This window comes from Crocodylus siamensis, chromosome 11 (genome assembly GCF_052110815.1).
Source record: "Crocodylus siamensis isolate JL-2025a chromosome 11, ASM5211081v1, whole genome shotgun sequence".
Lineage (NCBI taxonomy): Eukaryota > Metazoa > Chordata > Crocodylia > Crocodylidae > Crocodylus > Crocodylus siamensis.
The window spans coordinates 4,238,316-4,254,784 of NC_143405.1; the positions used below are offsets into that span (position 1 = coordinate 4,238,316).

Consider the following 16,469-nt stretch of genomic DNA (forward strand, 5'->3'; position numbering starts at 1 on the left):
CACACCACTGGCAAAAGATGGGCTGCACTGTGGGTAGTGATCCCAGCATCTCCTGCACCGCCACCCCATGCATTGCCTTGTGGAGCATTCTGCAGTGCAGTGTGGGACACCAACACAGGAGCTTGGGATCTATGCCCCAGGATGCCATGTTCCATCCCTTATTCCTTCCCACAGTTGTTTTGTTATATCCCCTATGCCACTTTTCCTTGAATTGACTTTCAGTCTCTCTGCCACCCCACAGCCCTAAACACGGATGCTTAACAAGAGCCCTTGCATCTATTGTGGAACCAGGGCACTGGATTCTTCTATATTTGTGAAGCTTCAGCTCCCAGACTGACTGGTAGTGCAGCAGTGAGGATGAGAAAACTGGGATAAAGAGGGCGATGCAGACAGTGAATGAAGACAGCCCGGTGTCACCTGCACTTTTACTGAGCAACAGAAGATGGTGCAGCGATCCCTGCAGGCCATGAAATAAGTACCAACTGATGGGTCTTGATCAGATGGGAAGATGAGCAGGGGCTGCAGTACTTCTGGGAGCAGCAGGCCACATCCCCACTGCTACATGCTAAGCTCATCTCCATTCTCCAGAACCAGAGGCCAGAGATACTGGAGAAATAGGTGGCAATTGTGCTGCGGCAGCTGGCAGCCAGTTTGCTGTCTGTCAGGGGGCTGGCACTTGGGTGTTGAAAAGTCAGTGTGGGACTCCTGTCCTTCCAGGCTGTAAGGCCACAGTGTTTAAGAGGATCATGACATTGGGTAACGTGCAAGAAATTAGGGATTGGATGCAATGGTCCTCAGAGGGTGTGATGGAGCAAATCTTCTGAATTTACCTTCCCCATGATGCGTGCATTGTTTCTAACCACAAAAGCAGAAAGGGGTACTTCACCATGGCCATGCAAGTGTTGACAGATCGCTAATAACTCACTGACATTAACACTGGGTTATCAGAGAAGACAAACACCACTTGCTTCTTAAGGAACCTAGGACTTTTTAAAACTGCAAGCAGTGGCATTTTCCCCAGATGGGCTCATTCATAGTAGGGGGGGTGTAATGCCAAACTGCAACTCTCAGGAACTCCACCTACCATTTGGGTCCAGCATGGGGCCAAATATAGGGCCAAACACAGGGAACCTGGGCAGAAACAAGGAACAATTTAACTTCTGTCTGACCAAGTGCAGGATGGCAGTCACATATGTATTTGGGAGACAAGAAAAAACAAACAAACAAACAACAACCACCACCCCAAACTGGAGAGCTCTCATGACTAGTTTGGATCACAGGAAGCCAAATGCTCGTAGGGTTATTCCTGTGCATTGCATTTTACTTAATAGCTATGAAACAAAGAAGGGAAGATTCCAGCAGGGTGGTGGGAGAAAAAGGAAAAACCACCTACTGATTTTAACAGCCAGACATAAGGACAACTACAAGAGCACACTGCAGTACTCTGCCATGGAGAATGGTGTTAAGAGCACAATTGGACACTGTGTTGGAATTGTAAATCTATTATTACTGTGTTATAACCCTGTTAGGGATGCCAATTTGTTCTGCATGACAAAGTAAATAAAATCACAACTTTCACAAAATATAACTTTATTGAGCAGTAATAAGCATCTTAGATACACATTTGTTGCTCAAACCTACTAAAGTGAAAAGTATTGTCTATTCCTGCACGTATCACAGGTCAACGTATGCATCATCACAACAATTTTCCTTACTTTCCACTGTGGTTAAGTGGATACAAACACAGGTTTTGCTAATAAGACCCATCCCCTGAGCTGTTGGAGGGCAACCCTTAGGCTGTTTTTCTCTACAAAGCAAAGCTTTGCAACATGTTTCCTGACTCAGGAGCTGCATAGCATTTTGTTGCATCTCACAGGGCAACTTTCAGTCCTTCAGCCATGTGTTCCCTCCACTCCTGGGTTTCTTGGACATGGACAAGGGCACATGTGTTCTCTGATTTTCTCAAGGGCTCAAGTCAATTTCTTCTCTTTTGATCAAGGTCAGTGTACCAGTAGGCATGGGAAGAGTCTCTCCGGGATACCCCAGCTAAGTCTGCTGGCACTCTGCAAGACAGACAGGCAGACAGACATTAGATTTAAAGGGTCAGCAGACAGGTCAATACTGAGAAAACTCCCTAAAATTTTCCCGTAAACTACAAAGTGGCTCAGAGTCCCTTGTTACAAGACAGTCCATCACTATATTCCCAGCACGGTAAGTACAGGGGGGAGGCTTTTCCAAGCCTGCAGCCCTGAGGGGTATGATGGGCTTCTGGATCTCTTGGGCAGTAAGCATAAATGCAGTACAGTTAACATTGCTAAGCTAATCACAACCAGCAGAAGCTAGCTAAGACAGGGCTTAAGAGGGTGCCAAAGACCCAGAGAAAACTACTTACAGCTGCCTGGACCTGTGAACTGTCACCCTCTCGACAGGGATGGTGCCATTAGTGCAGAACAGTGTGCAAGGGTGTCCTGTGACTTGAAGAATTCCTAACTCAATTGTGCCAGAGAACAAGAGGGATGCTTGTGCCTCACCCAGCCTCATGCTTTGCAAACCCACCTATCTGCCAGTCAATCCAAAGCCAAGACCCAGGAGCTAGCAATAAACCCTCTCTTATTCCCTTCACCCTTTCCATCCAAGTCCAGCACACACATAGATGTTTTGGAATTGGACTGAGACCAGAAAACTCAAGCACTCCGTTTTGAATGCTTACATTATGCATTTAAAAACTCTATCATTTGTTTCACACACAAAAAATATATACACATATCATTGTCCAATTGCCCCATTAATACATTTCCAGCCAGGCTTATTTTAAATTTCCTCTATATTTCATTTGAGTGCTTTTTTTATATATATTTTTTTCTATTTGCAAAGCACCAATTTACACTACTAGGCATTCCATCTGCCTCCCATGCTGAAAGCATGCATTTGGGAACATTGTGGGTTGCTTTAGTGGGCTCTCTCTCTCTCTGACTTTGCCTACAATTGCCAAAGCACTTTGTGAACATGAATGAGGTTTTTCAAAAGGCGATTTGTTTCTCCCTGCCTGCCATCTTCAGAGACTGGGATGGGGAATAAGGAATATGGAGCCTGCAAAAGAAACAGAAACATGCAACACAAACCTGAGTTCCCTTCCTTTTCCTCATTGGGCTCTGTCTCCAAGTTCTTCTTGGTCAGGGTTGCCTGGGATCTTGAAGCATTCCTGGTAGAGCCTGCGAGGGAGTGCCCCGTGGACTCCTCCTTCTCTGTGAGCTTGGCTTTGCTGAGGTTCCTTCCTCATGGTGTTGAGAGATGTCCACTGTCTCCCTGCAGATGGAAGTGGGGTCCCTGTCCACTACTGTACCCACCTGTGCATAGTGGTAGCAGGTGTGAGCCTGCAGGAAAACTTGGGGTTGTTCCCTCATAGGACTGCTGCAGGCATTTCTAGGTGGCCAGGCTTTGCTACTTACACTTGCTGTCCCCAGCTGTGGCATCTCCTGCACACTGTCTGAATAAGCATCTTTATTCCTGTGGAAATGCCACTGCTCAACTAGCACTGTTCATTGCTCTTAGAGAATTTCTTCCCTAGACCAAGCAACAGCATACGGTTCAGCTGGAGTCATAGGTACAATTTTGCACCGTGCCAGGTGCATGCACACTCAAAGGTGGAGAGTAGGAAGAGAAGAATTTCCAAAAGATATTGTATGTTTTAAAAAAAGCAGATAGATGAGTTTCAGTCATGGTGACCCTTATGTAGCAGAGCTCACAGCTGTGACTAGGGCAATCTCTGGCATGAAAACAGAAGCAAGGTGAGATTATTACTGGAGCTTGGTCTGTACCCACACAGGCAACAGCTTCCATGTGGGTGCTTACACCATCCAGGGAGGTGATTTAATGTTCCTTAACTCAGTGTCTTACCAGCAAGACTTGAAACTAGTGTGTACATATGCAAGGATGTGCTAACACGCATGGCTTTTGTTACTAAAATACTATGAAGTAGACCAGGCCATGTTCTATTAAGGTTTCAAAGATGGATATAGAATAAGCAGCTTCTCAATCTTGCGCAAAAATTCTGGGTATGAAGGAATTTGAGATAAACTGATTGGTAGGTAATTCTCTACATCTTCTATTCAACAACTGAGAATAACATCATCAGGAATTAATTCTCCACCCACTTGGGGAGTGGGGAGGAAGAGTTCTGTTTGTGTCCTAGCTGAAGAGGTAGTTTTGCACTCTAGCAAAGTGACCAGGCAGTGAACTCCCCAGCACCCCATGCCTTGCACATGAGATGCCTTTAGTGATTAAGTGCTAACACCATAACCATACTCAGTGCTTTAAAAACAAGAGATAATCTTTGCCCTGGACGGGCACTGAAGTTCTCCTCCAAAGGCTTGCAGATGTCATCTGGCATTGGCCAAGATGACAACAGTCCTGATCTGGAAGATTATACAGTCAAGCCAAGGGGGAAATCATGCTGCTATACCTGAAGCAGGTGGAAGCTGGAAGCCAGCAGTCCTGCTCCACAATTTTCAGATTTCTGCTTGGGATGTTTTTCCTCTTGCTTCCAGCACAAATGCCAACAGGGCTCCTGTTCCATTTAACTCGGCAGTTATCCAGCTCCCTCATCATCCTTTGACTTCATAGTTTATCCACTCATGAACTGCATTATTGCCTCATTAAGCAGCACACCCATCCCATTATCAATTCAATACTCTGTCCAAGTGCTGAGAACGACAGCTCTGTTGTTTAGCATTGAATCTGTCCCTACTAACCTCTCCAGCAGCCTATCAGAGGTGTAGAAGATTTAAGACTTCAAACTATGAAAAACAGAACTGTATGGAAGGACATCTAGGAATTCAGTAAGCCTAAATTTGGGGCTGAACGGCAGAGCCTGTTCTGGATGATCTAGGGGCTTGATGATATTAAAAGGAACAAACACAGCCTCCTATACTGAAGAGGACATGGCAAGATTCCTAGGACCTGTCTGATAAGTCAGGAAGTTCTGTGCCTTGATTCATTACACAGCCTGTAAAATTAGTCAATCCTACTCCCCAGCTTGCTCTTGAGATTAGGAAAAAAACTGACCCTCTTCCAAATACTGTGTACACTGCAGAAACCCTAACAATCACTTACCAGGGCTCTGTAATAAAATCTCTAGAAACACTGAAATTCCCCACTGTGTTGGTGAGATAGGGGAACAAGTGAGGACATTACTATATATAAAAAAGAAGAAGAAAAGAAAAAATAGAAATCTTTTGTCATCCTCCTCTACCCTTCCCCATGGATCTTAAGCTCTTTACAGTTTTCACAACACCCTGTTACTAATCTCACATTACACTTGAGGAACCTGAAGAAGAGAGCTGTGTTAAATGTCTTGCCCAAGGTCACGCAGAGAATCATTAACACGGGAAGGACCAGAGCCCCAGGATTTGGACTCCCAGTTCTCCGTTCTAGCTACCGTACAATGTAATCCTTTCAACCCGCTATACACTTATACGCTATAAGACAGCAAGCCCCTGGCCACCAGAAGCACTTGGCGTTTGCAACTGCGCTGAGATCAAGAGTAGAGTGAATGAGCTGAGCCTCCAGGATACAAGTCTATTAATCAACGAAATGTAACCTATAGGCACAAGCTATGGGTTGTATTATTAGTATTGTATAAATATTTTCAATGTTTTTCCTTTCCCTTTTATTCCTAAATGTGACAATTTTTGTTTTTTTCTAAAGAAAAAATACCTAAGGAGTAAATTTTGCTTCTCATTGAACAGATTAGGGAAGATGAGGGCAAGAGTTGAGTCAAGCCTGTCCTGAAAAGGACTGGATAAAAAGCACTAGGATGATGAAGAGTTGAGATGAACCCCCATCCAAATTTGGAATAACCTAGCTCTCTACCAAACCGTTTCTCTTTACTTAGCTTCTATGGAGACCAATACAAAAAAGCCAAAGGAGAACCTCTAACAACTTCTCTCTCCAAAAACCTTGCTTTAAAAAAAATTTTAAAAATCTAATTATAGCACTATTCTCTCAGCAGGGGTCAGTATAGAATAGGAATCAGAGCTAATGGCCACAAGACCAACACAGATTCATACTAAATGGGTCCACAAGTTGTATGGTGCCAATTTTATTAACATTTTTATTGTAACATATCTTTTTAATCTTCTTTCACACTAATAGTTTTATACTACTTCAGAAACAAAAAAAATGCTGACAACCAAAATATCAACATACAAGAAGTTTCAGAAGGAGCTTAATACCACAATGAGAAATGAATGAAGTGCCAAAAAACTATGCTAGTGTTGCATTAAAGTAGAGACTGTATTCATTCGAGAGTCAAGAATTCAGCATTTGAAGTTGCAATTTTAACCTGGTGCTTTCCACAGGTGCATGTCAACAGAATCCTTCAATATGAGATGATACTTGGAGCATTGTAAAGCATACATGTAAGGTGAAGAAAGAAAGGTGAAGTTTAACAATTGCAAGGGCTGTTTTATTTCCAGTAAGAGAAGCAGTTAAGGACAAGAGTTTTACTACTAACCTTGCCCATTAACCTATGCTCTTCAGTATATAGGGTCTGTCACTGCTGATTGACCTTACTGGAATGTGTATGTGGCTGGGGGAGGGGGGAGGAATTAGGAATAATTGCTGCAAGGAAAGTTTATTTATTAATTTTGGAGCAACTGAAACCTGAGTTTTAATATAACGTACAATGCACACACTTCATGTATGTAGCTGTAGACATATGTGCAAGCAAAATCATAGTAGGCATCTAAAGAAACATCCCATACACACCCATAGGCTTTTTCTCCACTGTACAAGCAAGTTGAGAGGATTCAGGGATATAACCAACTGCCCCTACTATGCCAATGCTTCTCAGGGCAGCCAAAGCTGCATCAATGCTTTTGAGAAAGAAACATTTTTATTTGGATATCCAATCCTAAACTCCAAAGACAAGTGGGACGAGACCCAGCGTGACGAACTGCAGGCCAAGTTGCAATTGTTTAATCAGCTGTAAAGATTCATGTTTGCAATCGAAAGTCAGCTCAACTACAACAAAACCAAAAAAAAAAAAAAAAAAGAATGCATGAGCACATTCAGCAACTTAGTTATTCCTGTGAAGCCTAATGTAGTCAGTGCAAAACTCAGAAAAGTTTCCAAGCAAGCCAGTATTTCCTGAAGAATTACCCTAATTCAGGAAGATCTTATTCCACCGAGGCACTGAACCCTGACTGTCACCAAAAGGCCTATCCTTGCTGCCCAAAAGAGCAACCTGGCATATGACTTTGCATTGACCTTTCCCCTTGGAGGCCTGCCATCCAAATACTCAAACTCAACTTCAAACCAACATACACCCACAACTCTTAAATGGATTCTTCTGTGGTTCCAATGATTTATTCATGCACCTGTATGGATATACATCTGCTGTGCTGTGATTTGATTGACGATCAGCACCTCACAGGGCCAGGCACTCACTATGGCAATGCTGTCTCCGCCTCAACTTTGGCACTGCTCTATCATAGCAACAGCTTTGCAAGGATTATATTATTTTCAGGCCTAACTCCTGTTTTCCTAACGCTGCGCATAATTAGAGTATAAGTGTTTGTCCTGTGGCAGGGAGAATTGGCAAGTGAAACATGTACCCACACACACAATACATATAAATGGAGGCTGCTACATGAGCACTGTGATATTCATGCAGGTATAGGGACAAGTTCCTTTCCACTTGTGCTCTGCCTTCAAACCTCCTAGTTTGACTAAACACTGGCTCCGTCAACTTGCAATTCTTTGCACATGATATTCTTCTGCTGGCTGCTGAAATGAGCTCTCCAGACTCTCAAGGATGAAAAACATCTGGCTGCTCTCCCTAAATCAATAGAACCCTCAAAGAGGCCCGATTGCTACAAATTAGTTGCTGCAAAGCAAGGTGAAGTTTTTGCTGCTTTTACACATGATTAATATGTCCCAATATTGGCTTTATTGTTGCTGGGATGTCACTAAGAGGTGAAATGTTTAATCTCATCCCAATGACTATATATGGTCACTTTGATGGAGTCACCTCCCTCCCACTACACTGTTGCCCTTAACTCCTGGCACTCGCTTCCAAAGCAAACTGGCAGTATTTGGGAACTGTGCCACCAAACCAGAAGTTAGCAGAAGCCCCCTGTACCACATTCTCCTCCCTTCTACCCACTTCCAATGCCTGGCCTATGGTTTTAAACATCTCTCAAGACTGGGGGAGAGCGTTATCTGAAATACATACATAAGGAAACAGCTTTGAAGGACTCAATCATAACACAGGAAAAAAAAAAGTTGTCGCATTATTTATATTAAAATGAAGATTTAACAACTCTCTCTTGGACATTTTAAATCAGCCTCTCTCCTGATAACTGTATCGATGTATTAAGCCCACACACACTTGTGTTATTGTAGGGTTGCTAGTAACTTCTAGATCAGTGCCAGGGAGCTTTCCCCCATTCCTCCCAACCCACCTGGAAAAAAAATCATGCCCCTGAACTTATGTCTGGTCAAGAAAGGGAACACACAAGTGTACTCTGCTTGCAGATTTTCAAAAAGTCAAATTTTCAGACTGCTTAAGAAAAAAAATTTTTTTTTTTGCACAGTATTTTGAACGTGGGAACCACAAAGTGCCTTCCCAGCACTATTACTGTTGCAATACTTCTTCCTCCACTGTTCTGAGGAACATGTGTTTTGTTAACTGTACTGAAAATACACCCCCCAAGTTGATTCCAGTCTAACCAAGGCTCAAATTCCACACTACTGTGGCAAAATCCATGCAAGGAAGCACTGGGGTAATCTTCCCCACCCCCAATTCTCCGACAGAACTTGGGAGACATACCAGAAGCCAGGGCCATCAGCAAAGAGGTGCTGTGCCTCCAAAACAGTAACCGGTCCCAAGACCCTGAAAGCAGTACAGCTTCTCTGGAGCCCCACAGCCAATACCTTGACTCCCCATGCAGCTGGGTTACACAGAAGACAGCAGTTTCAGGCTGCATCTTCTCTCCCAATTTTGTTATAGACTGTATTCTGTAACAAGCCCTCTAGCCAGGGTGGAATGGCAGGGGAAGGGCATGGCGCTGCACAGGCTGTTGAGATCTCCCCCCATACCAAGCTCGCTGAGCCTCACCTTCCACTGATCTACATGGCACAATCTTGCCCAGCAGAAAGATTTTATTTACTTATTTTTATCATCTCCATCCCCATTTAGGAGTAATCATGTGACAAAACCACAGCACAGCTGAAGCCTCTGTGGGATTACTTATCCCTCCTTAAAAAGATCATGTCTTTTAACAAGTTTTCCCCTGAACACCAGCATGCATAGACTCAACAAGCCAGATTTCATATTTCCAAAGCCTGTGCTCTGCCTTCAAATGTTTGCTTAAAAATGCATTTTTAAACTTAAAAAAAAACCACGGATGAACTTAAAAAAAAAAACTTGCTAATGAATCACAGTTCCTAGCAAATGAGCAATTGCAGTTGACACAATGAATTATGCCTGAAGCAAGCTGGGAAACATATTTTGCAAATGATCTCATCCACAGGCAAACCTGGCATGACACTATTTGCTAAAAAAGACACAAAGGCTGTCAAAATTCCTGTCACTTTGCAAATAAAGTCAGGTACAGAGAAAAACCAAAAAGCCTCACCCTCTTTAGCATGGTTAAACTATTTCTGAATCTCTGCATGTGCTTGATCAGGAGGAAAAAAAAATAGGCATTTCCATCAAACCTCATTTGAAAGAGACAGGTTAACTGTATTGCTAAAATGTTACAGAACCCCCTGAAACAGTGGAAGAAGCGGGCTCTGAATGAATATAAGGGGGTGATTCACAAGAGTTGTTCAGCTGGCATCAGACTGCAGCAGTTACAGCAATGCACAGTACTCTCTCTGGCCATCAGATGTTAGAGATAGCTTAAATGATCATATGAAACCATGAAGAAAGATGAGTCCTTGGGTGAAGGCAACGTGCGCACACATGCACAGAGTAACATTTTAGTTTAATTTGACCCAACTCTGGGAGAAGTATAAGAACATGGAAAGCTAAACTAACTGGCCTTTTAAGTTAATTTTGCCCCTGTACCTTTTATCATCACTACAGCTCCCAGAAGGAATTACTCCTTTGTGTCTCGCTACATAACTCAGCCCTTTTACCCACAGAAAGCTATTGCTAAACAGGTCACCCCAGCTTAAGTTCATAAAAACTGGGCAAATTCAAAGTTACAGTTGAAACCCCATTCTAACCTCAGTTTGTCAGGCCTTGGCATTTTTAAACACAAGCATTGCAAGGAGAGAACCAGCTGCAGAGGCACATCATCATTTTGCAAGGTTGTTTTGCTATATTCATCCACAATCCAATAGCTCCAATACAATGCTTTACAACACGCCTGCCCATCTCATGAGCCATGCACCAATTTAAGGACTATTGTGTCAAGAAAGCCAGCTTTCAAATAAAAGTACATATCTGCAGTCATACACAGCAGCACACAAACCCATCAGAAACCTCGGCAGGGAAATTTTACTTTATAATAAGACGGTCTAAAATAAATATTTCCGTTCCATGCAGCTATGGTTTGCCATCTTTTTTGGATGAGCACACGTAAGTTTGGAGGCTTCTCTGAAGCTAACCCATATCTCTTCAGGACTGCAGATACCAAATCTCCTGATATTTCCGGTACTTTCTTTTGTAGGTAGGTATTGGGGGCAGCATGCTCTCGTGACACTTGGATTTTTGATCCTAATTAAAACCTGGTCCTGAGAACTTGTCTGAACTTTTCAGAGACTTTCGTTTGAGCCCAGATCTAGGAACAAGCAAAGATTACAAGGGAAGGAGAGTTCTCATGTCTCAAGCTATTCAAACATTCGTGACTGCAGGCGATACAGAATTACCCCTTAAAGCAATACAACCATGCTCTTGCCTCTTCAGGCTCGACAGAGAATCCAGAGCAAGTTCCCAACCTGAAATGGCACCAATTCATACAAAATGAACTCTGTCAGAGGCCAAGAAGAGTTCCAGGGCTAGAAAAATCCAAGAGGATTAGATTTCTTCTTATTTTGTGGCATGAAGCCACTTTCATTTTGCAAGAGGGCACTGTAACTGCCGTAAAAACAGTGAAGTGTGAACTGCTCCCCCATCAACTTCCAGACGTACGTTTTTACACATATGTTGTCAACACAAGAATCTGTTTTTAACTTGCATGTCTCCTAGTAATAGTCAACACATCACAGATGAGTTCTGTGAACGATCAGACTTGAACAACTTTAACTTTAAGCCTCAAGAACAAAATTATTAAAGCTAACTTCACCATTAACAGAAATTTTCAACCTTCACTCATCTATAGCTTGGTCTTACACTACAGGAACTATATATCCCACTGCATGACAATTCCAGGTCCAGTATTAGAGCTACCATCAAGCAGCTGCATCCCCTGAATGTTCATTTTTAAAAAATTAAGAAATAAGTAAACACGGTTTCCCAAAATCATATATGCAATAGAAATTGCTGCAGGGCCTCTTGGTATTCCAAAGAAAGCCCTTTCTTTGGTTTTAGGTGTAGTGTTTCCTTAGAGCATTTGCAAAACAAACATAATATTATGCCAATGAAGCTTCCTAGGAAGTGCTCGGTTGTTTGCAAGTACCCACTTTAAATGCTTAGGGTGAAAATTTAAGCCAGATTTTTTAAATGTAAATTTTTGAAATGTAAGCTATATTTTTCATCGAAAAGGGTCCCTTCTCATACTATTCTGCACCCACCTGTTAACATTAGTACTGCAGAAAAACAGTCACATTCTATGAAACAAAATGCAACTTCTAAAAATAACTTTCCAAGGAAGATTTCAACTTCCCTTAATTCATTCTTCCTATTGGCATTCAGATACCATCAGCCCACTCTCGCACAGCCCAGTGTGAAATCTTGACTATAAGATCAATCCTCAGCATTTGTTTTTACAGTCCTGTGAGGTCATCAGCAGGCCTTGAAACGACATTTATTCTTCGAAGCATAAGGGCAAGATTCCTAAGACTTTTGTATCTGCTGCTTACTTGAGGCCAAGTTATCAGCACCTCTGCTGTTTACACTGAATAACATGTACTGACTGTCCGAGGCCTAGCAATGCAAGTTCAACCAAGAAGCAAAAAAATTAGCCTCTGTCAATTGAACCCCAAAGCTTATTGAGGGGCACACTATCAGAGGGTTGAGTTGGGTTTTTACTTTCATTTTAAAGCTTGGTTCTCTATGGGGATGCGTGCTTTTAATGCTTATTCAAGTCCATTCAGCAGGGAGGGTGCCCAGTAACCCACAGGGTCAGACCCCAAACATTTTAGTATTAAGTCTGCCTGGATTCACTTCCAAGATCACATCAGATACAGGATCTTAGACCCGCATTATAATAAACACCATTCTTCCAGTGCAGGAATATTAACTTCAAGAAGCCAATGTGCCATTGAGGATAGCAATAATTCAGTTTTGTTTACTGATTTCATCTTCTACTACTCTTTAATATTTTAGTTTGAAAAGGTAAAACAGCATGCCAGATCATCAATTACTCAGGACTTGAGACAAACACTTGGCAAGCATGAAGTGCATCAAGCTACCCACAATCTCACAAATGACTTTTGAAAGGAGGAAACACACAAGTGAATATTCAAATTAATGAGCCAGCATGTAATGGAGACTTCGTTTTAAGTGATTCTGTACTCTGCTGTTAATACATATGGGCCAGCCTCACACAGCGAAGTACACAATGTACTGCTGTCATTTTCTTTTCCTACAGCAGTGAAGACATTTGTGGAAGTCCTTGAACACAGCAAATGTACTTTAACTACAGCATGCTGCATACTGCAGCATGAACAGTAACACGCCAGCACTTGGAAAGGCACTTCTCCAATACAAGCCCAGCAAAGTAGCAAGATTTTCTCCACACCTATACATCAACATGCAGAATAACATCCTGCATCTTGCTGACATGCTGATATACCAGAAAGATGCTAGCAAAACACATGCCTGCCCTGCATATAAAACACCCACCTTCTCCCCATCAAAAAAAAGCACCCAAAACCCCCCCACCAACTGCAGCTATATGAACAACAGAATCCTTTGCAAAAAAACATCTTGCATTATTATTCCTCATCTCTGAATCTGGATGCTCATTTCATGTTTAGGGATAATAATGCAAGATCCTGAAATGAGCACGCAGATTCAGAGTTGAGGAATAATAATATGAGGTCTCTGAATCTGGGTGCTCATTTCAGGATCTTGCATTATTCCTAAACATGAAATGAGCACCCAGATTCAGAGATCTTGCACTATTATTCCTCAACCCTGAATCTGGGTGCTCATTTTTTAAAACTGTTTTTATTTTAGAAAGAAAGCCTTCCCTCCAGGCAACATAATTCTCCAAGTGTTGAGAAAGAGACTGCACGAGTCTATACACACTTAGAAACGATAATCAAACTGAAGCACTGCAGCCTCTTCATAAAGGTATTTCTAGAATACATTACAGAATAACAACCCGTTCCCCAGCCAGCCCAATTTGCTAGGCAAAAGCAAGTTGGCCAAGACAAAAGGCTCACATCATACTATTATGCCGTGTCCCTTCAGGACAGGCAAGGGAAGCAAGGTCCGGTCCTTACCCAAGTGCACCCCTTCTCCCACTGCAAGAAATAAATATATAAACCCCGCCAGTTTCTGCTCGCAGACGCTTTCTCCCTTGTCACACAAAAGACTTCTTTATCTAGCGCTGCAATGCTAAAAATGCAAAGGGGGGGGAGAAAAGAGCTCATCTTTAAGCGATACCCTCACACGCATCCCCCTCCCCAGAAGAAAAGTTCAGACATTCACTGCAACCTGGCACACAGGGACAATATGAAGACCCCCCCTCCACCCCCAAAAAGAGGAATAAATAAAACGCCCACTGCTGGAGATGCCACACGGGGCAGGGGACCAAACCAGGGCAAGAAGTTAGCAGGGACGAGGGCGGCCGGTTTGGGGGGGAGAAGGCAGGCAGGGAAAGCCCCCCCCAGCCCCCAAGAGCAGAGATACCTGTTGGGAGAAGTCTCCGTGCAGCACCCGGCGATGCAGGGGCAGGAGGTGCGGACCAGCAGCTCTGTAGAGGGGAGGGAGGGAAGAGAGATTAAAAATACTAGTAGTAATAGTAATAATAATAATAATAATAATAATAATAATAATGAGTAAAAAAAATAAAAATCATGTAGGGCTGAGGGGAAGGGGGCACGGGGGGCAGCGGCTGCTGGCTGCCCGGGGGAGGGGAGGGGGCCGGGCCGGCTACCTGGGGGCCGCTGCCCCATGGAGGCACCGGCGGGGCCTAGCGGCGGCTCCCGACCCAGCGGCGCCGGCAGGAAGTGATTCCAGCGGCTCCTCGCATGGACTTTCCCTGACCTCGCCCGCAGCGCCCCGCCCCCGGCTGGCCCCGCCCCCGGCCCCGCCCCCCGACGCCAACCGCGTCCGCGCGAACCTCCCGGCGGGCCGCGCGCCTGACAGGGGTCCGGCCTGGCCACGTGTGGGGGCGGCAGCCTCCATCCTGCCCCTGCCCTCCATTTACCTGTGAGGAAAGCAGCGACCGTCAGCGACACGTCGGGCACACGCGGCTGCACGTGCGCGCCGAGTGTGGCAGTGCACCTGCTGAGGGAACCGCCGCCACCGCCGCCTGTGGGAGCGCCTTGCCCAGCCCAGCCCAGCCCAGCAGCGACACCGCCGCAGCTGCTTGTGGGAGCTCCCTGCTCAGCCCCCCGCCGAGACTGCCACAGCCGCCTGCGGGAGATCCCTGCTCGGCTCGCCCTGCCACTGCCGCAGCCGTCTGCAGACGCTCCCCGCTCAGCCCACCCCACCGCCGACACTGCCACCACCGCCTGCGGGAGCTGCCCACCCTGCCACCAACACCGCCATGGCCGCCTGCGGGAGCTCCCCGCTGCCACCAGCACCTGCGGGCGGTCACCGTGCCCCCCAGCCTCCGGGGGCACGCCTCGTTCATGGCGCTGTCCCCTCGGAAAGCTTGTGCGTTTCTCGGCCTTTCGGCTCTCAGATCAAGTATCGTTTCCTGTTCTTAACCTGGCAGGGGGAATGCCGTGTGTCTGTGCCCATGAAGGCAGTCTTCTAGGGTGGCCATCATAGAGGACAGTCTGGTTTTTTGCTACTCTGTCCTCTGTCGATATGAATCCCGACACCTTTACGTCCAGAGAAAAATAGAGGGCATAAAGGCGTCCAGTTTTGTATCAGTAAAGGACAGATGACAACTGGAGCGTCCTCTATGATGGCCACCCTACAGTTTTCCCAAAGTGAACCGGGGGAGAAGTGCTCTTTTGGCATGGTTCAGTACCTGGCGAAGTGTAAGCAGCCTTAAGCCCAGTTTATGGAAATGGGAGACTCCTCCCTAGCTTGCTTCTGGGGCCTTATGGCTAAGGGCAAGCAAACCTCAGGAGTGTCTGAACCCCAAGCCTCTGGGCTTGAGCCTGCACGTAGGATGCCAGCCAAAGGATTTGGAAACATCTGAAGTCCCAGATGGAAGTAAAGGATGTTTGCCGGTAGTAAAGCCACTTATGGTTGTGAACTGACTCAGATTTGGAATGGATTTGGCTAATTTGGCTTGGAATACCAAAAATTAAAAAAAAAAAAAGTTTCTTGAAGGAGTTATTGTCTTTGGTAGCCATGTTGGTCTGAGACAAAAAGAAATGCAAAAATCTAGAACTCTTGGTTCAGTAATGATACTTTTTGTTAGACAGACTGAGAAATTGCAAAAAAAATTGCGTGTTTTTTTTTGCAATTTCTCAGTCAGTCTAACAAAAGGTATCATTTCTGAACCAAGAGTTCTAGATTTTTGCATTTCTTTTTGAAGGAGTTAGGCAAACACGGTTCTTTGGGTCAATCTGATCTCTTTTATTAGACCGACTCGAATTTTGGTTTAATAAAAGGTATCAGATTTACCCAAATCTGAGATCTTTTATTAGATATAAAAGATATCTTTGGTCAACTCAAATTTTGAGTTGGTCTAATAAAAGATATCAGATCTATCCAAAGAACCTTGTCTGCTGATGTCCTTAGACCCATGCAGCTACCACACATACCCTTGAAGGAGTTAGGCTCTATGGCTGGGGACAGAAATGACACAAACCCATATAAGTGGTTGGGAACTGGTCCAAATCTGTAACACAACAGAAATTCGGTGCACATAAGCTGCTTTCAAAATGACCAAAACCAGTTTAAGATAAATCTGGATGGACGTAGTATCAGACTTCACTTTAGATTAAATCGGTTTATTGAACTTTTGTCCTAGGTCTAGAGGTGTCCCCCTTGCCCTGACTCCAGACCAATCCTGCCTCTGCGCATCGCTGGTGTCCCTCTTAAGTGAGGCTGTTTGCCGGATGAGGATGCAGGGTTTGGTTTTATTGTAAGCACCCAAAACAATGCTGGGAGCCCCCGCTTGGAGGTTTGCTCAGGATTTTTCATGCTGACATGCAGATGC

At 44.4% G+C, this 16,469-nt stretch overlaps 1 protein-coding gene across 2 annotated transcripts in view; it reads right to left on the bottom strand.

Annotated features, from left to right (window-relative positions):
• NACC2 (NACC family member 2) overlaps positions 1 to 14,384 on the bottom strand; it is a 79,293-nt gene extending 64,909 nt beyond the window's left edge. For both annotated transcript variants that reach the window (XM_090021619.1, XM_090021615.1), the window contains exons 1-2: positions 14,280 to 14,384; positions 14,033 to 14,096 (exon numbers count right to left, since the gene is read on the bottom strand). The gene's annotated coding sequence lies outside the window, so the exon portion shown is untranslated. The remainder of the gene's footprint in view (positions 1 to 14,032; positions 14,097 to 14,279) is intronic.
• Positions 14,385 to 16,469: the final 2,085 nt, after the last annotated feature.